This window comes from Bos indicus, chromosome 7 (assembly GCF_029378745.1).
Source record: "Bos indicus isolate NIAB-ARS_2022 breed Sahiwal x Tharparkar chromosome 7, NIAB-ARS_B.indTharparkar_mat_pri_1.0, whole genome shotgun sequence".
Taxonomy (NCBI): domain Eukaryota; kingdom Metazoa; phylum Chordata; class Mammalia; order Artiodactyla; family Bovidae; genus Bos; species Bos indicus.
Window position 1 is genome coordinate 92,111,048 of NC_091766.1, and position 27,788 is coordinate 92,138,835.

The following is a 27,788-nucleotide window of genomic DNA, read 5'->3' on the forward strand; positions in this document are numbered from 1 at the left end:
GTTAATTCTATTTTCTAACTGAGGATATGAGCCAAAGAGAGGCCCAAGTGTGCCCAGAATTACACAAGTAGTAAGCAGCAGTTAGTATCTGAGCCTTGGCAGTTAAAAATGATGGATTGTGAGATGATTCGCATGAAGTATATTAACCACACCGGAGTGATGAGGACCTTAACAGGATGCCATTTATAAAATTTACCCAAATGTTCTCAGAGACATACGGTGCCTCATATAGACTAGTGCATTATGCTTGTCTGGACTAGTTGATGGTGCTAAGGAACTATTCTTATGGACATGGTTCTATTTACACATCAAGAGATACAGATGGTTCTTTCAGAGTGGGAAATGGTGAATCTGTTAAATCACATACATCAAAATATAACAGTATTCAGGCCAGGTGTGTATTCCAATAATAAATGTTTTATACTAAAATTCAACATAATCACATAGGTGATCAAAGTATAGATAGTTTTTACTTAAATATAGTTTACTCATATTCCTGGCAGAGTTTCTGAAAAAAATACTAAGACTATTTCAGAAAGTGTATCTGAAATTTTCATTAAAGTAGTTATCTTCAATTTCTTATAAAAATAACTGTTTTGTCATCTTTAATACTTTGTGAAATTAAGTTTGGAGTCATAGACACTCTTCATGATTGAATTCCTTTTCCAGACATATAAAATAATTTTTCTAGAAAACCAAAAGTCTCGCTATATACTTAAATAAGGGAAATCATTCATTACAATAGATAGCTTTGTCTTCTGGGCAAGATAAAGTCACAAGCCAGATTTACCCTCCCACTTGAGATAACCAGAAACATGAACAATGGTTTTCAAGACCCTGGACATCAGGCAAAAAAAGAACAGGATCTGAGTGACAAGAAACACATGAGGCAAGCTCCTCGCTCCAGTACCAGTCGCGAGAGGGTTTCTGACCTGTGGTGCAGGAAAGGGGAGTCCAGGACAACTCGGAAGACTCTCTGAGCTGAGGACATGGAGGCCAGGGAGATGAAGGCAGCTGAAGTTCACAAGACAGAGCTCCAGGAAAGAGAACTGAGTGGAAACAAAACACTGGAGATCTGCAGAGGGTCTGCTTCGATCATTGGGTGCTTAGATACTGAGCACTTCACACTCTGAGGAAACCATGAGGCCTGGGAAAGAGACATTCAAGAAGAGGAGAGGTATTAGTGCTCAGAACTCCCACTGGACCAGACTGGAAAAGAATAATCAGAAGCATCTTGCCTCAGTTCAGGCAAGGCTCTCTAGACTGAGCTGATACATTTTAAAAGAAAGACCCCAAAGGATCAAACTGTTTCTTAGCGATTTAACTGAATTACAAAACAAGGCACAAGAATACTTAGAGGAATAAGAAGATATCCAGCAGCCTCCAAGGTAAAATTAATAATGTCTAGCACCTAATTAAAAAAAAATACTAGTCATGCAAAGGAAGGAAGACCTATAAAGAGAAAAATATTCAATCAATTGAAATCAACCTAGAGCTGACTCAGATGTCAAAATTAGCAGGTAAGGCATTAAGACAGCTTATTATAACACATATATTCAATAAGTCAGGTATATGAAGATATTTTTAAAAAACCTGAATTAACCATATAGAGATGAAAAATATTAAAAATAATGAATAGAATATCAGTAAGCTATGGGCAGCTTCAAGTCATCTAATATATATTTATTGGGAGCTCCCAAAGAAGAGGAAGGAGATTGATTACATCATCTTAATAATAATGTGTAAGAAATGGAATTCTCATACACAGTTGGTGAGAATTTTAATGATACAATCACTTTGAAGACAATTTGATAATGCAATAAAAAGTTTGAAAAAATATTGATCGTATGATCAAGTCATTCCACTCTTAAGTATTAATCTGAGAGAAATGCAAGTGTATGTCCACACAAAGACTTGTGCACAAATGTTCCTAAAAGAAACTCTAGTATATCAATATGAAGTATTCTGATACTCTACTCAGATATAGGGACTTCCCAGGTAGCCGACTTAGTGACTGAACAGCAACAAGAGGTGGCTCAGTGTAAACAATCTGTCTGTGAATGCAGGAGACACAAGAGATGTGGGTTCAATCCCTGGGTCTGGAAGATCCCCCGGAGAAGGAAATGGCAACCTGCTTCAGTGTTCTTGCCTAGAAAATCCCCTGGACAGAGGAGCCTGGCAGGCTACTGTCCAGGGGGTTGCAAAGAGTTGGACATGACTGAGCAACTGAGATCGCATAACATGGTTGAATTTCAAAATAATTATACTAATAAAAGAAGCTAGACCAAAATATACATGTGATTCTGTTTATATTAAACTCTAGGAAATGTAAACTAATCTTTAGTGACAAAAAATAAATCGGTGGTTTGCTGGGGTCAATCTGGGGATGAGGGAGGGTTGGAGGAAGGGATTACAAGGAGGCAGGAGACATAGGGGCGATGGGTATGTTCATCATCTTGATTATGATGGTAGTTTCATGAGTATATACATGTGTGAAAACCTTTCAAGTTGTTTAACTTAAATGTATTCGGTTTACTGTATGTCAGTTATGCATAAATAAAGCTGCTTTTAAAGAACACACATAAGAATGAAAGAAATAGTTTCACATGAGAGAAGAAGGCTTTTATAATACGATTGGACAGCACGTGATGAGGGCAATGAAATTTTATTTTGCCTTTCACTTCTTCCTCTAAGAGTAGAGGAAGTGAGGAAGTACTGAAATCATTAATCATAGAAAATCATATTCTTTTACGGAAATTTTTGACAGAAAGTGTGATATTTTCCATGAACATAAATTTATAGGACCTTGCTCCCTATTTATTTTTTATTGAAGTATAGTTGATTTAAAATATTCTATTAGCTTCATGTGTACAGCAAAGTGACTCACTTATATTTTCTCAGATTATATTCCATTATAGGTTATTACAAGATATTGAATATAATTTCCTATGCTATATAAGAAATCCTTGTGGCTTATCTGTTTTGTGTGTAATAGTTTATGCTTGCCAATCCCACACTTGGATGTTGTCCCTCCCCCTTCTCTTCGGTTTGGTAACCATTAGTTTGTTTTCTATATCCGTGAGTCTGTTTCTGCTTTATATTAGATTCATTTGTGTTATTTTTAGACTCCACGTATAAGTGATATCATATAGTGATTTTCTTTATCTGACTTACTTTACTTAGTATGATAATTTCTAAGCCCATCCATGCTGCTGCAGATGGCAATATTTCATCCTTCTGTATGGCTGAATAATGTTCCAGTGTATACATTTACTACATCTTCTTGAAACAGTCAGCTGTTGATAGGCTCTGAGGTTGCTTCCACATTTTGACTATGTAAATAGCACTGCTATGAACACTGGGGTGCATGTACTTTTTTTCAAATTAGAGTTTTCATTTTTTTCTGGATATATACCCAAAGGGTGGAAGTGCTGGATCATATGGTAGCTCTATTTTTAGTTTTTTAAGGGACCTCCACACTGTTCTCCATAGCGGTTGTACCAATTTATATTGCCACCAACTGTGTTGGAAGGTTCCCTTCTCTCCATACCTTTGCTAGTATTTATGATTTGTAAACTTTTTGATGATAGCCAATTATTTTTAAGTAAATAATAAAATGTGCTCAGGCATACTTCTTGCTCAATATTTTATTTTCAGGATTTCCCATCAGAATACAATCACCTAAATTTACATGATCAAAATATGTACTTAATATCTGCGCCAGAATATTGGAAAAATAAGTAGCCTGATTTAATGAAATACATTTGAGAAAAAAAAAGTCAAAAAATTGGATTTAACATATAATTATCAGATTGCTAAAAAATTTTTGAAGTTTGAATATTCTTTTATGACACATTTTTCTCTATTGTACAGCATTAAATCAATTTAGAATTTTACATTACCTCAGGACAATATGCCTAGGCAATTGTAAAATTTTAGGTGTGAATTGTCACTGGTGATTTTCATCTTCTTTACCAGAAGATAATATTTCAGAGAACATTTCCGATGGATAATAGAATCACTTCTACCAGATCAGAGAGAATCCTATCATGTGAGAAGATGTTCCTAATAAGGTTTTTCTTACTCTAGTCTCTTCTTCCCCTGGTTTATCTTTCATATTGCTTCCAGGGTTTCTGAAATAAAGATTGGGTTATGTCTACCTTCTATTCTAAAGCCTCCTATGATTTTGCAGTGTTTAAGTAGCTATTTAGAATATATTCATACCACTACCTCCAATACATTCTAAGTTTTAGCTAGAAAAAAAGAACTTAGAAACATTTTAGAAATATTTCTTTATTTTTCAACATGTGTGTATTGACATTCTCTTATAGTTTATAAAGATCACTTCTCTACTGTGTGGGGACTGGATTGGAAAAGGGTAGAAAGAATAAAGGAAAACTGTAGCATTAATGCTTGTGACATGATAGTGACTGGTGGTCATGCGATGGCAGTCAGGGTTCAGGGGAACTCTCTTCAGACTGTTTCTCCCCTGATTTTCCACCTAAGTGTTCCTAAATAATATTCAGGACCCTACAGCGATGTCACCTTCTTTATTAGTATTTCTCAACTGACAGGACAGATATATTTTTTCCCTCCACTACGCTCTTTTATCATTCTGTACATGCTTCTATTATAAAACCTATCCCAATTCAGAATATTTATTTGTTACCTTATTTTATTTTCCAAGACCCTCTCAAAAACCCATATAGAGCTTCTTAATATGCTGTCAGGGCACCTTGGCAGAAAGCATGCCACACTCAAGAGGAGTAACTGAACCACAGAACTCTTATAAGGTATGAGGAAAGTTACATGAAATCATCAAGAGACAGTGGAGCTCCCCAGATTAGACAAGCTTAAGAAACTGTTAGTCTTCTAAGCCTGAAGGAACCAAAAGGGGGTTGGAACAGGGGAGTTACCGGAGCTATAACTGTAGCATCTCCTACTAAATGCTTATAGAGGAGTTAAGCCACTGCCAGACTTGAAGCTGACTTGGCCACTGACAAATTTTTCTCTACAGGAGCACAGGAAAATAAATACCTTGACTTTAGTCTCCACTGGCCTCTGAAGGCAAGAACACTGGTTGATGCAACACTTAGAGGCTGGCCTCCAAGACACAGGGAGGTCTGAGAGGGGAACAGTGGCCCTGAAGGTAAATGCAAAGCCTCCAGCATTCAATACATGGAAACTAAATGAGTGATTGGATTAACAGATGGCAACATGAGTGAGAATCTATACATGGAAAGAGAATAGATACTCAGAGTTCACGTGGATCTTACTGCCTGACTACAAGAGAGCCAAGATGGTTTCTAAAAATTAAATTCCAGCTCTCTAGAAACTCACTGTCAGTGTTTCATGAAGTGTTTTCTTAAGACTGCCTGCATCAGAATTGACTATAACACAGATTTCCAGGAGCTGTGTCAGGCCTAGTGAATCAGAATCTCTAGGGATACTGCCCAGAATTTGTTATTAACAGGTATTCCCAAGTACCCCAAGTGACTTTGACCCTTCTTTTCCTCCTTCCCTCCTGCCTTCCTTCCTTTCAGAATTACTCATCTGAAGCTTTACAGAATTACAAACTTCTGAAAACTGCAGGCAAATTTCTCCACTTCTTCACTTTACACTGGTTTTAACCTTCCTGATCAACTCTACCCCTTAGTTAAGGGGTTTAGCTTTAATCTGGAGATAACATGAGACAAACAAAACACTCACTGCAAAAAAATAAAAACCGCCAGGCAGTGAGCCCCTTAGGGGTGAACTGTCACTGAATCAGAAGGAAATCCGCACTGGAGAGGCACATCCCCTCCCGTCTTCTTTTCCTGTGTAGAATGCAGCTCAGGGATGTCTCAGTCTCCCAGCCCTTTGTCACAGATAGGCGGTCTGGAACCAAACTTCGTCATTACAATGCGCCCGAATCCCAGAGGTTCCACAGCCTTCACATTAGCAAAGCAAGCTCATTTTCAAGAAGCTTAATGTTGGTGATACTTCATCAGGTATTAGCAAATGGCCTCCCTAACAAACACATCATCAGAAGCAGTGCTGCTGACATCCACCAGTGCCACCATGAAGGCTGACAGCTCGGATGCTAACAGAGCCCCCCCTTGGGGACACATTATGAGGTCGGGGGGGAATAGGAACAGATATGGTGGGCCACATGTGTGAGAGTGGAAGCAGCCAACCTCTCAACCATGGCCCTGCAAACCGGTTCATTGAGGAAATATCCAGGATGGGATTTGGAGCTGTGTGACTTTGATATCCGAATTTCAGAGTATTTTCTTTCTCCTTTTTGCCAACTAGCCAGAAGGAAAAAGATGTAGGGAATTTTCTCTAACTTAAGGAAAATAGAATCTATGCTATCAGAGAAGTGGCTTCCCCTTGTGATAACTGATGCACCAATAAAATACATTGTATTTTATTAAACCAAGCTTCCCAGGTGGTGTTAGTGGTGAAGAACCCACCTGCCAATGTAGGAGACACAAGAGGCATGGGTTGGATCCCTGGGTCAGGAAGATCCCCTGGAAAAGGGCATGGCAAACTACTCCAGTATTCTTGCCTGGAAAATTGCACAGACAGTGGAGCCTGGTGGGTTACAGTCCATAGGGCTGCAAAGAGTCAGACATGACTGAATAACTGAGCACATATTTTAGTAAACATATTCTCGTCAGGGATGTCATCTCAGTGGGCTATTCTCAAGGCCTTTAAAATTAACTGGTGTTCAGAAATATGTAAAAAATCTTTTCAAAAAATACTAGCAGGATACAAAAGTAGTTATACTAGTAATAATATTATTGTAGTAGTTCAGTTGCTCAGTTGTGTCCGACTTTTTGCGACCCCATGAACCGCAGCACGCCAGGCCTCCCTGTCTATCACCAACTCCCGGTTTCTACCCAAACCCAGGTCTGTTGAGTTGGTGATGCCATCCAATTATCTCATCCTCTGTTGGCCCCTTCTCCTCCTACCCTCAATCTTTCCCAGCACCAGGGTCTTTTCAAATGAGTCAGCTCTTCGCATCAGGTGGCCAAAGTACTAGAGTTTCAGCTTCAATATCAGTCCTTCCGATGAACACCCAGGACTGATCTCCTTTAGGATGGACTGGTTGGATCTCCTTGTAGTCCAAGGAACTCTCAAGAGTCTTCTCCAACACCACAGTTCAAAGCATCAATTCTTCGGTGCTCAGGTTTCTTTATAGTCCAACTCTCACATCCATACATGACCACTGGTATTATCTAGAACATATTGAGTAATTACTCTGTTAACAGATGTGCTGAGCACTATGCTTATATTGCCTAATTGTTTTAACAATAATTTGATGTTATATGTGTGATCTTAATTTTTTTCCTATTTTACAAATGAAGAAACTGAGACTTTAGCAAAGCTTTGATTTTTAACTCTCAAGATCCCATAGCTGGTAAGTAGCAGAGTTGGAATTTTAGCTGAACTACAGATCCTATATTTCTGGTAAAAAAAAAAAAAAAAATCATTCTATACCATTTGATATATAACAACTTTAAATTCTCAAAGATCAGTAAAATTCTAGAAATATTTACATTGCTTTTTAAATACACTTTCAAAGTAACATGAAGAATGTTACATATATGAAAACTATGGGATAAATCCTAGGTTTTAGAGTAAGACCCTGGTTTAAATAATAATTACGGCAATAATTAGTTAGAAGACTTGGGATTTCTAAAATTGTGTGAGGAGATGACGGAATATGTGTCTAATACCAATGCCACATGTATATTCACTAAATGGTGACCATTATTTAATGGTTTATATAATTTCATACTAAAACTCATGGGGTCATTTTAAAATATGGTTGCATTCTGAGGCCCAAGTCCTTCTGATTGAGCACCGAAAATAGCTGGATGCATTTGTTTATATTCATTAATCAGCTTTCTTACATATTTTTCCTTCAGAGAAAAAGAACATAGTAGAATTTTGGATGCAGGAGAATCCATTTTGCAGAATAATCATTATTTTTTCAGCTTAAAATATGTGCCATGTACCTTCACATTAAAGTACATTTTTATTCCCTAATTTAGAGTCTTTAATCTGAAGCCACAGCTCAAGATGACAGTGGAAAAGAAGCTATGAAAAATGACTATAGTGTGTGAAATGTAGGTGTGTTTATGGGTTGCTTAGGTGGAATAAGATATAGTTAACTAGAGCTGAGGAGGTCAAGGGACTTTGAAATGATGTTATTAACATGGCTAGAGAGACAATGAGAGGATGATGTCAAGAGGTAAGAGACAAAGATGATGACCCAAGTATTGACATCACAGAAGCAGATACGGGCCCTGAAGTTGGTAGGTAAAAGCAATAAAAATAAAGAAATAAATAAATGGTGTGCTGAGTTTTTTAAGGTGCTGAAAAGTTCAGAGCAGCATTAGGAAGCAAGGGATATGCTAGCCCGAAGGCCATATTTCTGCTCTTGAACTCTCAAGTTCTCCTAGGGAGAACTCTGCAACAAAACCACTGGTCATCATAAACTCAGCAGAAATCAGCCACTCACTGTGAACTAATCAGTGCTTTAATTTGTCTCTAAATTGACTGACTTTGCATAAAGTCGTTTCATTCCATTAACAGCAGAGCCCCAACTCCCACATGGTAATCTGCCATCTCACATTTAACTTGAGTGAGAGATCAAGACTAGTGGCCATGAACTTCCTCATTGCCTTCCCTGTTTCTCTCCAAAACCCTCAGCTTCTCCTTCCAACTTCTCCTCTCTCTCCCTCCCATCACAGGAGTAATTGCAGGGCTTGTTCAGTTATGACCTCATTCCATTCCTTCTGCATCTTCTGAGAGTTTGTCCCAGTAACCACATACCTTTTCTCTTCTCACACACATCTTCTCTCTGTCTCCTTCCCTATCTTCCCTGGATCCTTCCCCCTCCGGCTGTAGGACCACATACATGCCAACATTTGTGTTTGCCTCACACCCCTACCCTGCCTGCTTGCTTCCTTTTCCTGCTGGTTTTCTCCAAGATCGTTCTCAGAAGACGAATCTCCCTCTTTTCACTTTTTATTTCCCCATTTGCACAATTGATCCAGTGACTTGCTCTCTCAGAGGTGTGACAATAATCTGCCATATCTAAGCTTATTTTCTTCCATCCTCATCTTTAACCGCTCTTTAACTTCATCATAGCTCTCTGCCAGTGCCTTCCGCAAGGCGGCCCTCTCCCACAGCTCTTTCTAGAACTTCATTCTGGACTGTCAGTTCTCATTCTGCTCCCTACACAGAAGCTTCCAAAGTTTCTATCCTTCATCCCCTGTCCTAATCTCTTTTTTCCCTGAAAAACTCCCTGTAGTGGCCTGGCTTTAACTATCACTTCTAAGCAAATATATATGTTGACCTACATCACAAACTGTGTCTCACTTCTGATCCAAACTCCCTTCTGTTCAACTCCACCTCAGAATGAACACAACACCCTTTCAGATCGTCTAGTTTCAAAATTCTGGGCCTCTCTGATTGTAATTTCCCCTCTTTTCCTCAAATTCAAATAGCATCTAAGTCATATGGATTCAAAATCACTAATATCTCAGTCACTTCTTCTCTGTTTTTATTGCCACTCTCTTCACCATGTTTCATCTGGTGGCATATAATACCTTTTAAACAATACCCTTAAAAGTTGGGAGATAAATATAAAATTTGGAATCTAGTGAAAATAAACATGGCAAATAAATCCATAAAGCTGGGGTTTGCTAACTCCAGCATTCACTTTGAATCCCTTTCTAGTCTCTCAGTGTAGCCTGCCATAGACATCATGCTTTCAGGAATATTGCAAAGGAGAGAACATCCTTGAAATTTCAGGAACCTTTTATTCTTCACCCAATTATCAACATTCAGAGACTCAGATTTTCAGTTAGATTTTCAGTTACTCCTCGACTTCCAGAATCTCCCAGCCACACCTGCCCTCTCTTGGCATCAACCCTTGCTGCTTATCTGAGTGAGTGAGTGAAATGCATCCAGTTGCATCTGCCTCTTTGTGACCCCGTGGCCTGTAGCCCACCAGGTAACTCCTCTGACCATGGGATTCTCCAGGCAAGAATACTAGAGTGGGTAACCATTCCCTTCTCCAGGGGATCTTCCCAACTGAGGGTTCCAACCCTGGTCTCCCACATTGCAGGCAGATTCTTTAATATCTGAGCCACCAAGGAAGCTGCTTCTCTAGTCCCTCTTTAAAATTCATCTTTTTTAATTTTTTGTATCATGGTTCTATGAAAGAAGTTTGAGATTTGGAGTCAGAATGGAAAAATATCAAATCCCATCTCTGCAACCAATGTTAGGTAGGTAGAATAGGGAAAAGGAGTCTAAAATGGCAGTGGCTAAAAGACAAAGAAGGGAAAAGCCCATGAAAATAGAACAAAGGAAGGTCCGAGGACATGAGTGAGGACCTCAAAAAACAAACAACACTCCTGGCTGGCCCAATTTACATAGGACAGGCACAGGGAGAGATAAACATATAAAAAGAGGAGCCAAAGCTAACTCTCTCTCTCTCCCCCATGCGCTGGGGCGCTCTTCTCTTCGCGTCTTTGGATAGATGTGCCCTCACACCTGAGACGGAGTTTCCTGCTATCTTCTAAATAAAATAGAGCTGTAACACTGAGCTATAACACTGATTTGTCTAAGAGCTAGAACATGGTCCTTTCGAGACCTAAGAGCTATAACACGGTCTATCCAAGACCCGAGAGCTGTGACACGCCGAGGGGGCTTTAATGTCCGTCACTCCAAATCTTTGTTGTGACGAGACAAAGAACCGAGGAACGTACATTTGCATGACAGTTTTATGAAAGAAGTTTGAAATTTGGAGTCAGAATGGAAAAATATCAAATCCCATCTCTGCAACTTTCTGACTCTGAAACTTTGTAGGAATATTCTGTGATATTTAGTTATTTGCTATCTGGCAATACTTGAAAGTATCCCTTCAAGAGTAGCAATATGGTTTTGCAGACAATACCACAGTGAGGGTATATTTCTGGTGAACACAGTGACAGGTAAGAAGACTCTTCCCACATCACTTTAAAATAATTCCTACTTTGTTTCATTCTTTATCATTTCCAAGGTAGTGTGAATATTATGCTATGTTCTAATTTGTGTATGTAAATGCTTTGAAAAATCATTTTTTGGCCTGATGCAATCAGAAATGGAAGAGGCTTCAAAAGCATACCCATGCTGATGAGGTCGTCTGAGAGCTGAAGGGGGTGGGTCTTGGGTGAGAGGTGGCCGTGTTGTTGGACAGATGGCAGGGGACAAGCTGAGAAGCACGAAGGATGGGTTGGCAGCCTCAGGTACCCCTTTTGCTTAGCCAAGATTCAGAGAGATATAGGGGTGTGAAGCATGAAAACCCAGGTGGACAAGCTTTCTTAACTAGCACTAATTAATTAATCTTGGATTAAAAAAAAAAAAAAACCACACTTTTGCAAAAAGAACCCTGAAGATCCTACAGTATTGTTAGTTCGTAGGTTTTGAATTAAGTTTGGCCATTACATACTGCAGTGGGCATTCTGTGTGCCACTTTTTTGTTTCAAGATTTTTGTTTAGGAAGTAAGCATATGATTCAGAATCTAGGAATTTATTGCCGTCAATAAAATTCTTTCTGTCTAATGTTGGTGTTATTGAATTCAGGGTAGCTTACATTTGTGTAATTTTGTCTTCACCAGTTAATATTTTTCATCCTCAGAGTCATGTTCTAAATATGATCTAAAATAGAGTCTTTTTATAGTGGTCAGGGTCATAGTCTGTGGAACCAGAGGGTCTAGGTTCTAATATTAACTCTACCACTTACTACCTACATAATCTTGGACACTTCATTTAAGTTCTCCCTGACTTCAGTTTTATTATATGTAAAATGGGAATACTTTTCAATTTTAATATCAACCCCATACTACTATCAAAAGGGATAAACAAATTAATACATGTAAATTCTTAAATCATGCCTGGCAAGTGCTTTTAAGTTAGCTACTAGCCTGGCATGTAAAACACTATATAAGTGTTAGCTGTTGCTACTGCTAGAAACTGTCAGACTAAATTCCACATGCTATATTATTACTTTAAAAACAGTACACTGATCTATCATCTCAGAAGAACTTATTCAAGTGTGCCAGATAAATGTCTAAATACACTTACTCATCAAACCAAACAGGAATTTACTCTGTAAGTTGAAGAGACACAGAGGGAAAACACCAATTTTATTTTTTAACCAAATATTTTTGAAGTTTTAGTAACTCGATATAGAATTAAAATAGTTTACAAAAGCATTTGGCAGACACTGGTGTTGATCAACTTCAAAAGTAATGTGTGAACAAAATGAAATGATCATTCAATGGATTATTGATTCATTCAATAGGCAATTACCATATACCTGTCCTTCCAGAAGTTTGAAGAAGATGCAAAGAAAAATAAGACCAGTTTCCTACTTTGTGGAGTTATAATTCAGTAAAGAAAAGTCATATATCAATAAATAAATAATTTTAAGTAATGGTGCTCAGCACAATGATAGTCAAGTGTGAGCTGATGTGGGAACATATAGAAAGAAGTGACTTATATAAGGATGAGGCAAAGAGTGGGGGAGGATGTAGTGATGATTTGGGGATGGTTATTGGAAGGTAAGCATTCATTCCCACCCTGAACTGGTATCTCTGTGTATAAGGAAAGAAGAAATTAATGGTATAATATTCTTTTGCCCTCATAACTTAAACATTTTTTTCAGTGAAGCCCGTAGAAAAATATAACAAGCCTATGGGATTGATCCCAAAACACAAAGCACTCAAAAAGTCTCCAAATTTAGTAGGAAACAATAATTACATGAAGCAATATCAGTGAGTAATACTCATGTAAATTTGTAGCTGAGATTTTGAATACCTAGGAGAAAGAAAGTTCAAAACTTTTACCTGCAGACAAACCCTAGGCAGACCTTTAGGAGAATCATATGAGAAAGCTTCTCCTTGACTCTTGTATTCTCCCTGGACTAATGTGATCTGTCAAGACTCCCACTTGGTAATTAGTGCCATGGAAATACACAGGTCAAACTAAGCAAGATAGGAAGATAGATCATTGCTGAGAATTGTTCCCACCAGAACAGTCACTCAATCCTCTTCATGCATTCATTCACAATGTCCCTGGTCAAGTGTGGAGTCAGGAAACAGAGAGAGCATCCCAGTCTCATTCAACATTATCCAGTCATAATAATCAGCTTTGTCTTCTTCTTCAAATGAAAATCTGTAAGAAAATAAATTCAAAAATTGTAATACAACTTGAGAAATATTAAGTGGGCTTTTAGAATGTATAAATACTTTTTTAAAGTTTCTGAATCTTGATTACATGAAATACACACAAATTAAGGTGTTTGATAAATGGTAAATTTTATAATACAACTTAAAGACAAGCTACCAAGAGACACACATATTTTTTAAAAGGCTAAATTTTTTGGTCATCACCAAATATTCTAACTCTGATACTTATACACTGAATGTGAGCTCAGGTTGTTAGAGGAAGAGAATTCTGGGGGCTCAATCCCAGGAAATTTTGAGTAGCATCTGTAGTAATTAGCTCACTTTGATGCTAACATTGGCACCATGGCTCAACTCACAGACATCATAATTAAAACAGTTAGTCACCAGCTATAGTCAGTTAGGAAACATTATGGATGAGTTCACTTTTGCATTATAACAACAAAAATATAAAATACAAAGAAGGAAATTAGACAAGAAGTGGACAAGACTAAGTAAGGAAAACTGTAAAATAATATGTGCTTAAAGATTTGGGAAACTGGAGAACCTTACCATGCTCTGATCACTTTAGCTAAGGTGTCATTCTATTCCACTACCCTTATTTCTATCTAAAATATCAGATGCAAAGAAATATCTTTGGTGAAACAAACAAATGTCTGTTTCCTTGTCTATGTATTTTCTGTCTTAGAGTTCTAAAATAAGTTTGTGAAAGTAAGTCATTTGTTTTTCATCTTTACCTTGTGTCTGGAACACACATTTTAAGAATCCTTAATATGTAAAGAGATCTTATAACCCAGTGCACAAAATCTTGCTATAGAAAATAGTGAAAGTGTAAGATATAAATAATATATACAAACTGATCATAAAAAATTAAACTTCATTGAATAGTCAAAAACATAAATAGAAATACATAGGATAGTATTTTGACCTCCAGTTTTTATAAATTTGGTAATAAGTATTGAAAGAATGATGCTGGGAGGGAATAGGGGCAGGAGGAGAAGGGGACGACAGAGGATGAGATGGCTGGATGGCATCACTGACTCGATGGACGTGAGTCTCCGTGAACTCCGGGAGTTGGTGATGGACAGGTAGGCCTGGCGTGCTGCGATTCATGGGGTCGCAAAGAGTCCATCACGACTTAGTGACTGATCTGATTGAAAGAATTTTAATTGTGTATGCTCTTTGACCCAATAATTCTACTTAGGAAGGAATAGAAGAGTCACAAAAAAAGAGCATGTATATGGATCCTCAGTACAGAGTTCTCCGTAATATTAATAGTAAAGTGAACACCAGTGGGCTAATAAGTAAGGTATGCTTCATCCATATAGGATAATGATATGAAACCACTAAAAACTGTGTTTTCAAAGAATTTGAAAAGATTTGAAGAAATATACAGAAAATTGATGACAAAAAAATACTGCCTACATAGCATTATCTTAATTTGGAAGTATGCATTTATATAAATATATATAAAATATATAGGGGCACAAACATACTCAAGTTAGCAATGACCCTCCCTGGATGCTGCAAATTGTTTTCTTTAATTTGTTTTTCTTTATACTTATAAGATCTACAGTGAAAATTAATTTTATAATTTTCAAAGTCGATAATATTTTTAATTGCCAATTGATTTATTTTTTTTTTAAAAGCCAGAATTTAGCTCTTAAGACTACAAAGGATGTATTATGAATGGGAATGCTGTCTGATATGTGTAGTCTAATTGTTTCATTAGAAAAAATCCATCATCATACTTATTTCTGTTTAGTTTTAGGTTAAACCATATAATTTTTATACTGTTTTATTTCTTTTTTGGCACGTTGGGTTGCTTTAATTTTTTCACAGGTTAAAATACAAGTATTTTATTCATATCCTTGGTTACTGTGGCCCAAATTCTTGCTTCAGCATGAAACAGTAAACTATGTCCATCAATATGGATAAAAACTGAATGTTCAGTCACATTAGTAGAGCTGTGACATTTCCTCAGCTTAGAGTCAGATATCATAGTTGTTTATAGATATTTCTGCATATCAAAATGTATTTACTCTCAGGCTCTTGATAATAACAAAAGGTAATCCTTGAGCAAAGAAAAAAAAGCAGAAACATTATTTTGATGAAAAAGTACATACAGTTAGAGCTATAGTTTTTCCAGTAGTCATGTATGGATGTGAGAGTTGGACCATAAAGAAAGCTGAGTGCTGAATTGATGCTTTTGAACTGTGGTGTTGGAGAAGACTCTTGAGAGAGTCTGGATCTGCAAGGACATCCAACCAGTCAATCCTAAAGGAAATCAGTCCTGAATATCCTTTGGAAGGACTGATGCTGAGGCTTTGGCCACCTGATGCAAAGAACTGACTCATTTGAAAAGACCCCGATGCTGGAAAAGATTGAAGGCAGGAGGAAAAGGGGACAACAGAGGATGAGATGGTTGGATGGCATCACCAACTTGATGGGCATGAGTTTGAGCAAGCTCTGGGAGTTGGTGAAGGACAGGGAAGCCTGGCCTGCTGCAGTCCATGGCGTGGCAGAGTCAGACATGACTGAGCTACTGAACTGAACTGAACTGAATCCTTGAGCTCAGAGAACAAGAAAGGCTCAGAAGAATTTATTCTCAATGTCATGTATCTTTCACTATTATTGATAGTAAATGAACATGGATGTTGTTTTAAATATGGATTCGATTGAATAAGTGACATATAACATCAGTGGTAAAGTTTATGTATCCTTTCTCTTCTAACACCTCATAGGCACTTTCATCAACCAAAGTATAGACTTTCTTCCAAATCTCACTGTCAATGTCCATTTTCATTTCTGAATTCAGTATAAAAGGCCAAGTTCTCACCACATTCACTTCACTCTACATAGCCACACTTGAGTCACCATGGTCCTCTCAAGTCCATCTATGACAGCTGCTGAAATGAATGCCAAGATTTTCAGACATAACATAGTCCAATCTAGTAATATCCAGATTAAACCCACTTTTAATCACACAAGGCTTGGGTTGCTCACTGAGTCTCAGATAATATATGTAAAATCATCCACTGGGTCAGAAACAATGCTGATGCAATCTGGACTGTGCTACATAATCTTAGATACAAAGAATTGAAGCCAGGAACTTTTCTTTGGACCAGACAGAGGTTAACTCATTGACAGAGTTTTTGGGATTACCACTACAACATTACACTTAGCTTTGACAGTCATCTTTCCTATTACAATTTTAGGTCTGTGAAGAAATAATTTCCAATGATTTCCTAAACTGCAGATCCATATGTATATATAGTTTATCGAAACAGTCGCAGGGGCAGATTTATTACCAAAGCTTTTTCCCAGAATGCTGATTGCCCAAGTCTACACATACTGAAACAATTCACCCCAAATGCAGTGTCTTAACAGATTCTTCTAGAAAGCAGAGAATGGGGCAAGGTTAAGGTGTTAACAGAGGTGTTAACCCTGATGGTGAAGGTGAGAAAAAAAAGTGAAACAAAGCTAAGAAAGGTGAAAACTGTGTGCTAAGATGTATTACATAGTTTCTGCTTAACAAGGAGCCATAAAGACACATGATGGGTTGCCCTGTCCTTGTCTCACCTGGCACTCAGAACCATTACTGTTGTTGTTTGCTCACGAAATTGTGTCCAATTCTTTGCAACCCCACAGACTAAAGCCTGCCAGGCTCCTCTGTTCAGGGGATTTCCCAGGGAAGAATACTGGAGTGGATTGCTATGCCCTCCTCCAGGGGATCTTCCCAACCAAAGGATTGAACCTGTGTTTCCTACATCTCCTACATTGGCAGGCAAATTCTTTACTGCTGAGTCACCAGGGAAGCCCACTCAGAATTGTAAGTTTTGCAAAAAGGAAATGAGTCTTGAAGAGTCCATGGGGAAGAGAAAGAAAACAGAAGGAATTGATGTACCTGACTCCTTTCTTTTCCCACTGGTCGAGATTCCCCTCCCAGAGAGTCAACTCTTCAAACTTGCAGGATTTTCAATGAAGTCAGAAAGTAGAGGAGAAAACACTACAGAGAAGGCAGCATGTTGATCAAGAAAGAACATGTAGGAATCTGAAAAGTGACCTGTGATTTATGTCTCTACAAAGACATGGGCATTGCCGTCTATGTAGTTTTCTCACATGCACAAGCTGTAAGAGTTAACGTTCAAGTATTTGTATTCCAAAACTCTAGACTATTCTTTATGTTAAGCATATTAGAAAGGCAGGAAATTAAGAAGTGTAGGAAATAGAATATGAATCAAATTGTTAATATGTAAAATCTCATTGAAAAAGAAAAGTATAGATTATACCAGTAAAAAAAAAAATTTCTTGTTTGAATAGAAAACAAAAGTGCTCAAAAATATTTTAAGAAACAATAGTAAATCCATAGTTTTATCTATTAAATCCCTCACCTTCGTGAAAATTGTATTGTTCATATCGAAGCATAGTTTTAAAGTAAGATTTGGAGCTTGTGCAATAAGCTACATTGAATTTGGAATTTCTGATGTGCTCAGCTAGTTATACCACCATTGTTAATACCATGAGTCATCATCAGGGAAATTGATGAGCCAAGCAATAGGCTACAGCTTGTAGAACCGGTTCAGCATCTGCTACAGAGAGAGTACAGCAGTTTGCTTCCTGATGAAGTGTTTGGGGGCTTATCGAATTGAGACTTCTGCTTAAACTCCAACACAACAGGAAGGGTGAAGTTTAACATCTTGGATACCTGACACCCCTGTTCCTCTACATTTACATATGACTAGATTCAGGGTTGGTTTATCTGCATATAATGGAGAGATACGTTTGGAGAAAGAGAGGAAGGGCCCAGGACAAAGAAAAGTTATCTAAGTCCAAACAATATTTAAAGCCTAGAATATGACTTACGGGTGTGTGTGTGTGCTCAGTCACTCAGTCATGCTGGACTCTTTTCCACCCCATGGACTGTAACCCACCAAGCTCCTCTGTCCATTGAATTTTCCAGGCAAGAATATTGGAGCGGGTTGCCATTTCTTACTCCAAGGGACCTTCCAAACCCAGGGATCAAATCCCGTCTCTTACATCCCTTGAACTGACAGGCAGATTCTTTACTAATATGTCACATATGACTTTGGGCAGCGTTAAACTATCAATAAATGCTAACTTTAATTTTAAATTCTATATATTCATTGTAAGATTTTAAAACATCTCTGTCTATAATCACAATTCTTACTTGTCTTCTAGGATCTAACTGAACATGTGAAGGTCCCCATGAAATCCTTCCTCAGTTCTCAGTTCTGATGACATGCAAAATTACCCTCTAAGGATATTCCTTGAGATGTTAGTTAAAGCTTTGGAACTGGTATGTTACATCTTGAAGAAGAATCATCTACTAAATTTCCCTCAAGCTCTGGGGTAAATCCAGTTAAAATATTTAATTTTTACAAATCCATGTATTAAGAGAAGTATCTCCATGAGGGACTAGTGCCTGTAAGAAAATTTCAGTTCAGGGACATTCTGAAGGTTGGTTTCTGACCTTTCTTTGGTTTTAATCACTGAAGTCCTCGACAGCTTAATAAGTTGAAGGAGCTGGGTCACAGTCCAACTTAATAAGACCTGCTACAGAGACTTGGTCACCTCTGATTGCTCCCCTAAGTCTTAGCACATCTGGTACACTGTCCTTGGGTGAGAAATGTTTTCCATAACTTTCCTCGTGTTCACTACCCTGCATATAAATGTTTTTATTAACCTGAGCATGATACGGCACTGTATATTTATGTGACCTTTTGCCATTTTCAGCTGTATCCTACAGAAAGAGAGTTGACTGTTTTCTCCAAAAATCGAATTAAATGCTGCACATCACCAATACCTTCTTTTCTATTTTTCTACTATTTTTTAATATGGGTCAAACTAACCTTCAATTTGACATGCGATTAAACAAATAAACATTGTAACTAGACTCTTTGAGACTATTTATAATATGCCATAATTGTAGGAAGAGAAGAGCCAGTTAAAAACAATAGATCACTTTGAGAAATTTTTCCATTGTCCAACAAACTGTAGATGTGAATTTCTTAGGAGTATTCAGTTTTATATGGAAATATATATAGTGGGATGATTGGCACATTTCTTTCTCCAGAATGATAAATAAAGTGATAGATAAACTATCCTGTTTTATTTCAGTATATTTTACAAATCTAATGAAAGTCATATTTCTATTTTCTTTGCAATTTCCCATATGGATAATAGTAGCATGGAAGTTGATCCATATTATTAAACCTACAGCATTATAGTGTGGTGTCACATCGGGATCCTTCACCTTAACCTTAGTCTTAGAGAAAGTATTTCAGGGCCATTATAGTGAAGTAAAGAAAATTGAGTGTCTTGATAAAGAGAGTGGACCTAAGACAACATGACTGTATTTTTATTAGTAATATTCTATAGGTAGAAGCACGTGTGTGCTGGAATCCACCTTATCTTGATAAAACTCAGAATATTTGCATACTGAAGATACCTGCTAACCCACCATTGACACATTTTTTGAACAAAACAATTTTTAAATCATCCTCTGATTTAATCCGATCTAACCTGAATTCATACACAAACACCGTATTGCTCAAAAAAATATAACAAAGGAAAGGACTTAGACTAGATAATGTGACAGGAAAGCTAGTCGTTCTATTAAACACAAAGTAAAGACCGTTTCTGGTGATAAATAGGTCAGTTCCACGATAGAATAGTTAGAATTTCTCCTGCTGTCAATCTAATAGGAGTTTGGGAAATAGTAAAAGCAAGGGTCTAGTTGTGCTATTTTTAATTTGCATGTTGAAACGTTTAATTAAAACCTGCCTAAATTTTTCCCTGTATCATATTGTATGTCAATAATAAAAATCTCTTTACGAAACAATGATTTTTGCCAAGTCATTTCAACGTTAGCAAGAGTAACTCTTACTCTTCCGTGTTCTTTCTCTCTTCAGCAACATAGTACAATTCCTTCAATCACCCAAGGGCTTGGAGGCTTTTGTTGTTGTTGTTTACATTTCACTACTCAACTATCTTTCCAGAATTTCCTGTAACTTCACATCATACAACTCATCTGTAAAGGAATTTCATGTGACTCCAACTTAAGATACTTGGATTAAAATTTTAGACAATTTTATCTACTGATACATATCTAGCTACCAGATACATCTACATGTATCACCAAAATCCACCTGCTGTTCTTCACTTTCTCTTTCATTCCTGTCCAATGGAAAGCCTCACTGACATCCCTATCTAGACCATATTAAATATCACATCTTATGGTTCTTCCCTACACCCTGTAAGATCTTCTCCATCATATCTTTGCTAGCTGATCATTTAGCTATGACATCCTCTGCATGTTCAATCATCTTGCTTTATGGTTTACATAGCACTGCCCACACCCCCACACCTTGTGAGACTATCTCTTTGTCAGGATTTGGGGATGCCTCTCTCTGATAGTCACAGAATCTTAGGGCTCCAATTTGCAATCATAATTGTATAATGCTCAAGCCTGAAAGAGCCTCAAAGACCTATTTCATCTCTCACATTTGCAGCTAAGGAAAAATGCTGTAGGTGGCAAAGATAGGATTAAAACACCCATCACTATATTTCAAGTTCACAGCTCATACTGCAACAGCTTGCACTTGCACCCCATAAGAACTGCTGCAAATTAGTCCTCTTCAAATTAGCAGTCTTAAAAATGTCAGTACTCTCTGCACTCCTATATTAGGGTTCTCCAGAAAAACAGAATCAATACAATAGATAGATAGATAGATAGGTAGGTACATATAAGAAGGTCTTTATTATAGAAATGGGCTCACATGTTTATGGATGCTAAGAACCCACAATCTGCTGTCAGCAAGCTGGACAACTAGGAAAGCTGGTGGTGTAATTTGGTCCAAGTTGGAAGCCCTGAGGACCAGCAGAACTGATGATGTAATTCCTGGTCTAAAAGGGGTCTACTCTTCTAAGTTTCAGGATCAGGAGATCCTGAGAACAAGGAGCTCCAATGTCTAAGGACAGGAGACAATGGACATTCAGATGAATTAAAGACAGAGAATCTGCCCTTCCTCCAGCTTTGTTCTGTTTGGGTCCTTAACGAATTGAATGATGCCCACCCACATTGGGAAGGGGAATCTTCCTTACTCAGGCTCTGATTCCAGTGCTCATCTCTTCTGGAAACATTCTCACAGGCACACCCAGAAACAGTATTTTATTGGTCACCTGAGTATCCCTTAGCCAAGTCCATTTGACAGAAAAAATTAACCAACCCAACGGCACACATCTTCCAAAAAGAGAAGTGAAAGTGAAAGTCGCTCAGTCATGTCCAACTCTTTGTGACTGCATGGACTACAGTCCCATGGAATTCTCCAGGTCAGAATACTGGAGTGGGTGGCCTTTAGGCTCCCAGCTATTATAAGTGTTCACATGATGCTTCAAACCTTGTCAGTTTCCTGACTTATCTTTTACTCCATTCAGTTAAGTTCAGTTCAGTTCAGTCGCTCAGTCGTGTCTGACTCTTTGCGACCCCATGAATCGCAGCACGCCAGACCTCCCTGTCCCTCACCAACTCCCGGAGTTCACTCAGACTCATGTCCATTGAGTCAGTGATGCCATCCAGCCATCTCATCCTCTGTCGTCCCCTTCTCCTCCTGTCCCCAATCCCTCCCAGCATCACGGTCTTTTCCAATGAGTCAACTCTTCACATGAGGTGGCCAAAGTACTGGAGTTTCAGCTTTAGCATCATTCCTTCCAAAGAAATCCCAGAGCTGATCTCCTTCAGAACAGACTGGTTGGATCTCCTTGCAGTCCGAGGGACTCTCAAGAGTCTTCTCCAACACCACAGTTCAAAAGCATCAATTCTTCGGCACTCAGCTTTCTTCACAGTCCAACTCTCACATCCATACGTGACCACAGGAAAAACCATAGCCTTGACTAGATGGACCTTTGTTGGCAAAGTAATGTCTCTGCTTTTGAATATGCTATCTAGGTTGGACATAACTTTCCTTCCAAGGAGTAAGCATCTTTTAATTTCATGGCTGCAGTTACCATCCCTCTTTATTCTCTCAGGCATACTTGCTCACTCTCACTATAGCTCTTAAGTCTGCTTTTGCCTAAAACCCATCCTTTAAGCAATCCCTTCTGATCTACTACACCAATTTTAATTTCATCTCTTTCCATTTAAAAGGTTTCTAAGATTCACCTCCCTTAACTTCTCAGAATAGTCAGCTTTCTTCATCAGTGTTGGCGGTTTCATGCCTCAGGTGATAAATCCACAAGTATCCTATTGTATTTGCTATGAATCAGTCACTGTAGAAACACAGGATATATCTGGCACCTCGTATGCACCACTACAGGTCCTCTCTGCCTCACCTCTGTCTTGTCCCAGCACCCATTGCATGACTGGCTATGGGTGGGCTCTGGCCAACTTTATGCCTGAGCACTTTATTCTGGATCATACTATCAATTCTCACTCAAGTAACTATGGCCTGTTGGAGGCATGGGGAGGTCTCTACAACCACATAACTGAGAAACGAACTTGAGCCTTTTCAGATACCTTCAGTTCAGTTCAGTCACTCAGTCGTGTCCCACTTTTTGTGACCCCATGAATCGCAGCACGCCAGGTCTCCCTGTCCATCACCAACTCCCGGAGTTTACTCAAACTCATGTCTTTCGAGTTGGTGATTCCATCCAGCCATCTCATTCTCTGTCATCCCCTTCTCCTCCTGCCCGCAATCCCTCCCAGCATCAGGGTCTTTTCCAATGAGTCAACTCTTCGTATGAGGTGGCCAAAGTATTGGACTTTCATCTTTAGCATCAGTCCTTCCAACGAACACCCAGGACGGATCTCCCTTAGAATGGACTGGTTGGATCTCCTTGCAGTCCAAGGGACTCCCAAGAGTCTTCTCCAACACCACAGTTCAAAAGCATCAATTCTTCAGCACTCAGCCTTCTTCACAGTCCAACTCTCACATCCATACATGACCACTGGAAAAACCGTAGCCTTGACTAGACGGATCTTTGTTGGTAAAGTAATGTCTCTGCTTTTTAATATGCTATCTAGGTTGGTCACAACTTTCCTTTCAAGGAGTAAGCATCTTTTAATTTCATGGCTGCAATCACCATCTGCAGTGATTTTGGAGCCCAAAAAACTAAAGTCTGACACTGTTTCCACTGTTTCCCCATCTATTTCCCATGAAGTGATGGGACCAGATGCCATGATCTTCGTTTTCTGAATGTTGAGTTTTAAGCCAACTTTTTCACTCTCCACTTTCACTTTCATCAAGAGGGTCCTTAGTTCCTCTTCACTTTCTGCCTTAAGGGTGGTATCATCTGCATATCTGAGGTTATTAATATCTCTCCCAGCAATCTTGATTCCAGCTTGTGCTTCTTCCAGTCCAGCGTTTCTCATGATGTACTGTGTATATAAGTTAAATAAGCCGGGTGACAATATACAGCCTTGACATACTCCTTTTCCTATTTGGAACCAGTCTGTTGTTCCATGTCCAGTTCTAACTGTTGCTTCCTGACCTGCATATAGGTTTCTCAAGAGGCAGGTCAGGTGGTCTGGTATTCCCATCTCTTTCAGAATTTTCCACAATTTATTGTGACCCACACAGTCAAAGGCTTTGGCATAGTCAATAAAGCAGAACTAGATGTTTTTCTGGAACTCTCTTGCTTTTTCCATGATCCAGCGGATGTTGGCAATTTGATCTCTGGTTTCTCTGCCTTTTCTAAAACCAGCTTGAACATCTGGAAGTTCACGGTTCACATATTGCTGAAGCCTGGCTTGGAGAATTTTGAGCATTACTTTACTAGCGTGTGAGATGAGTGCAATTGTGAGGTAGTTTGAGCATTCTTTGGCATTGCCTTTCTTTGGGATTGGAATGAAAACTGACCTTTTCTAGCCCTGTAGCCATTGCTGAGTTTTCCAAATTTGCTGGCATATTGAGTGCAGCTCTTTCATAGCATCATCTTTCAGGATTTGAAATAGCTCCACTGGAATTCCATCACCTCCACTAGCTTTGTTTGTAGTGATGCTTTCTAAGGCCCACTTGACTTCATATTCCAGGATGTCTGGCTCTAGGTGAGTGATCACACCATCGTGATTATCTGGGTTGTGAAGATCTTTTTTGTACAGTTTTTCTGTGTATTCTTGCCACCTCTTCTTAATATCTTCTGCTTCTGTTGGGTCCATACCATTTCTGTCCTTTATCGAGCCCATCTTTGCATGAAATGTTCTCTTGGTATCAATAATTTTCTTGAAGAGATCTCTGTACCTTGGTGGTAGCCAAAAATGGACTACCATTCCACTCCATTCCCACTTGGAACTTGTCTAAAGGACGGTGTTCAGGAAAATCTTACCAGCAGGCAGAAATAAGAGCAGTACACTGCATCATTCACTTAATATAGATTGAGAGTCGATGAAGACTGAGTCACAAGAATCTATAATCTAGAGATTGGTAACTCATATGTCTTCAGTTGCCAGAAAGGTAAAGAAAATGAGTAAAATGGAATTTGCGTGCAATGGTAGAGAGGAATACAGAAATTTTAATTAACCAGACTGAGTGCACCTCTTTTAAAGACATTCAAATTCTTTTTTAAAAAATTGAATTCCATGTCTATACGATCATTTAGTCATTTCTAATACATGGTGTCAACCTGTATACAGTTGGTGGTTACCAAAATTAAACAATCATCAGACTCACTGGGAAATTTACTAAAACATTCACATTTCTAGGTTCTGTCTTAAGAGTCTTGTTTTTCTATGATTTGTTGTAGTTTGCTTTGTTGTAGATTGTTTGTCTCTTTGGTCAAGCAAATTACTGATTTAGGTGCATTTATTCAGCAAATGGTTTATCTAATGTTTAGTTTGCGAGTACTGTAGTAGATACTAGGAATATAGTTATAAATAAGCCTGTTTTCCTAATCTCCTTACTCTTACATTCTAACATAACATAATATTTCTATTATCAGTGGCACTCTAATAAACTAAATTATATTTACTTATTAGTCAAGGATTAATTAAGATTTAAATTAATCACAAAGAAAAGACCTACTGATTCAGCTGTGAGTAAAACAAAACCATAAAATCATAGTATTATTCCACCCTTTTATTACTTCTAATATTTAGAAATGGTAATTCTATTTGATAGTCTATTTACACAAATCAGTTCTATAACTCCAGTTTCATAAAATTATTAGGGTAGAATAGCTCACTTAAGGTTTATTCAATTAATATTAAATTCTTCATGGACTTTTTGGTATTAGTCAAAACAGGATATAAAAACAGGATAGTTAAAAATAACTAAGAGATTAGAGTCATCTATTTTGTTTACCCTATGAACTTGACTTTAATACATATCTTCTTCCTACAGCACGTCAGTGCTATCTTCTATTCTGTCTCAACTTTTAAAAACTGCTCATAGGAGGTAGGTTTATAATCTAGAGTACAAAATAAGATTAGTTGTTTAAGACAAGTATTTCATGGCCTTCTGCCAGAATAGAATCTTCCCCAAGAATCTTACATTTTTTTCCTTTTGAATCACATCAAATAGTTTCTCTACTTCTACCCACCCTGGTCTCATTCACTGGGTGGTCAGCATACTGTCTGCTTAACAACAGCTTGGGGGGGAAACCACCCTGAATAACATGCATTTTGATATAAAAATTACAACCCCCAAGAGTCTTAAAGCATTGCGGTCCTGACTTGCTGACCTCGGCCAACTGTTGTGGCCACTCACAATGAACTCACCAATAAGGAAATTAGAAAACCTCTGGTATGTGTTTTTTGGCCAGAATAAACTCAATCTAGAGAGAGGAAAGAGACACTCCATTTTATTTTTCAGGGTAATGTCTATCACACGGAGGACTTAATGAACTCTCAGACACACCAGGATTTTTTATTTTTTATTACATTTTTGGCTGTACATTCATTTCAGGTGGACACTCTTTTATCCAGGGTTCTTTGTGGGCAAGCAGTTGCACTGTGGAATTACTTTAGTGGTTAAAACAAAAATAAAATGTTCCTTTTGAAGTGGTTAAAACACGATTCTTTAGATATCAAAGAAGGAACCATGTAGCATTAGCTAGAAATAGTCTCTTATTAGACTAGTTCTATCTTCTCATCTATTTCATTCATTCAGACATTTTATTCAGTACTTACTAGGTGAAAGGCACAAAGTGAAGTGCTTCATTTGTTTGTTTGATATAGAAAAATAAAATCCTTTGCTAGCTGAGTAATTCACAGTGATTGCATTATCATCAAGCTGCTTCTGGATTACTGAATTTTTATTTAGGGAAGAGAACTTGTTGGATAAATTCAAATGCATAATATACTTAAAAACAGGATACTGTATAATCACATATGGGAGGAAAAAAGCTTAAGTGTTGCCAGAGTTAATAACTCATATATTTCACAGGAACAAGTTTGTTTTTAGATAGCTAAAGCATAATAATTCCTAATGATTTTTCTTTCAAATCTCTCTTGTAAGCATACATCTGCTCCTTTTGAGATTTAATTGTAGATACTGCTTACATTGGCCAAAGGAAAAATATCTCTGTTCCCTTCAAAACATCTCTCAGTTTGCATTCAATCAAAGGCCTGACTTCATTTGATCTCAGCTCCACATCGCTATTTTTCACACTTCCACTTAGAGACAACGGGCGTACCAAATAGAAGGTCTAAGTGTTTGGGGTGAGGTGAGGGACAATTTTCATTGCAAGGCTGAGCAAAGTGTTGGATGGGTTTGCTCATCATCCTTATTGAACTCTTTGCCAAGGAAATCCAACCCATGATAAATAGACAAATGTCTGAGATCATTGTGGCTCAGTCTCTGATGAGGCAGCTGCCTTCATGCTGTGTTTGTTGTTCCGGGGTATTGTAAATACTAATATTTTATAAGCTTTGGAGCAGTTGGGAAATGAATCTCATAAACATAATTCAGTATTTCCAAGTTTTCAAAAACACATAGCCTGAAAGGCTCTCACTCTGGGTCAGCCTGTGGGTTTGGCTATCGGTTCCAGGAGCTTGATGGGCAGAGGAAATTTGGGGTGTGCAGAGTCTCAGCTACTGCCTTTCAGAAAGATAGGAAGTTTGAGTTTAATGACCATATATAATTTCTAGTGACTTAATAGACTATAAAGAATACCTGCATTTAGAATTTATAAAAAGATGCTGTAGTAGAAATTAATAAAAACCAGTTTGAAAAGATAGGTTTAAAAAAACCACTGTGTTGCTTATAAAAAAGGCACCATAATTATTAATTTTCTTTCTAGTAGAAACAAAGGATGTTATATCATATTGCATGCAAAGCATCAACTGAGGGTCTTCTGCTAAAACACTAAACTAATTAAGTCACACTCTGAATTATCACGTTCATTTGGCAAGGTTTTGGATCCACCCTATATCTGTGGCTCTTTCTCCCTCCCGTGCTTCTTTTTGTATTCACAGAACCAAGTCTTCTTGCTCTTTCTCCATTCTTCTCTTTTCGCTTGTAGCTAACTGTTTCTTCTGCCTACTAACCTCTTAGGTTTGCTCGGCAAAGAAGTACCTCTCCATGTAGTGTGTGCATCATT

At 38.0% G+C, this 27,788-nt stretch overlaps 1 long non-coding RNA gene across 2 annotated transcripts in view; it reads right to left on the bottom strand.

The window, feature by feature from the left end:
- Positions 1–611: 611 nt before the first annotated feature.
- Positions 612–27,788, bottom strand: part of LOC139184232 (uncharacterized) — a 140,232-nt gene continuing 113,055 nt past the window's right edge. The window contains exons 3-4 of one of the 2 annotated variants that reach the window (XR_011567810.1): positions 13,074–13,218; positions 612–1,147 (exon numbers count right to left, since the gene is read on the bottom strand). This is a non-coding gene — a long non-coding RNA (uncharacterized lncRNA). Of the gene's footprint in view, positions 1,148–12,260; positions 13,219–27,788 lie in introns of those variants that run through there. The other variant, XR_011567809.1, reaches the window with a different exon arrangement.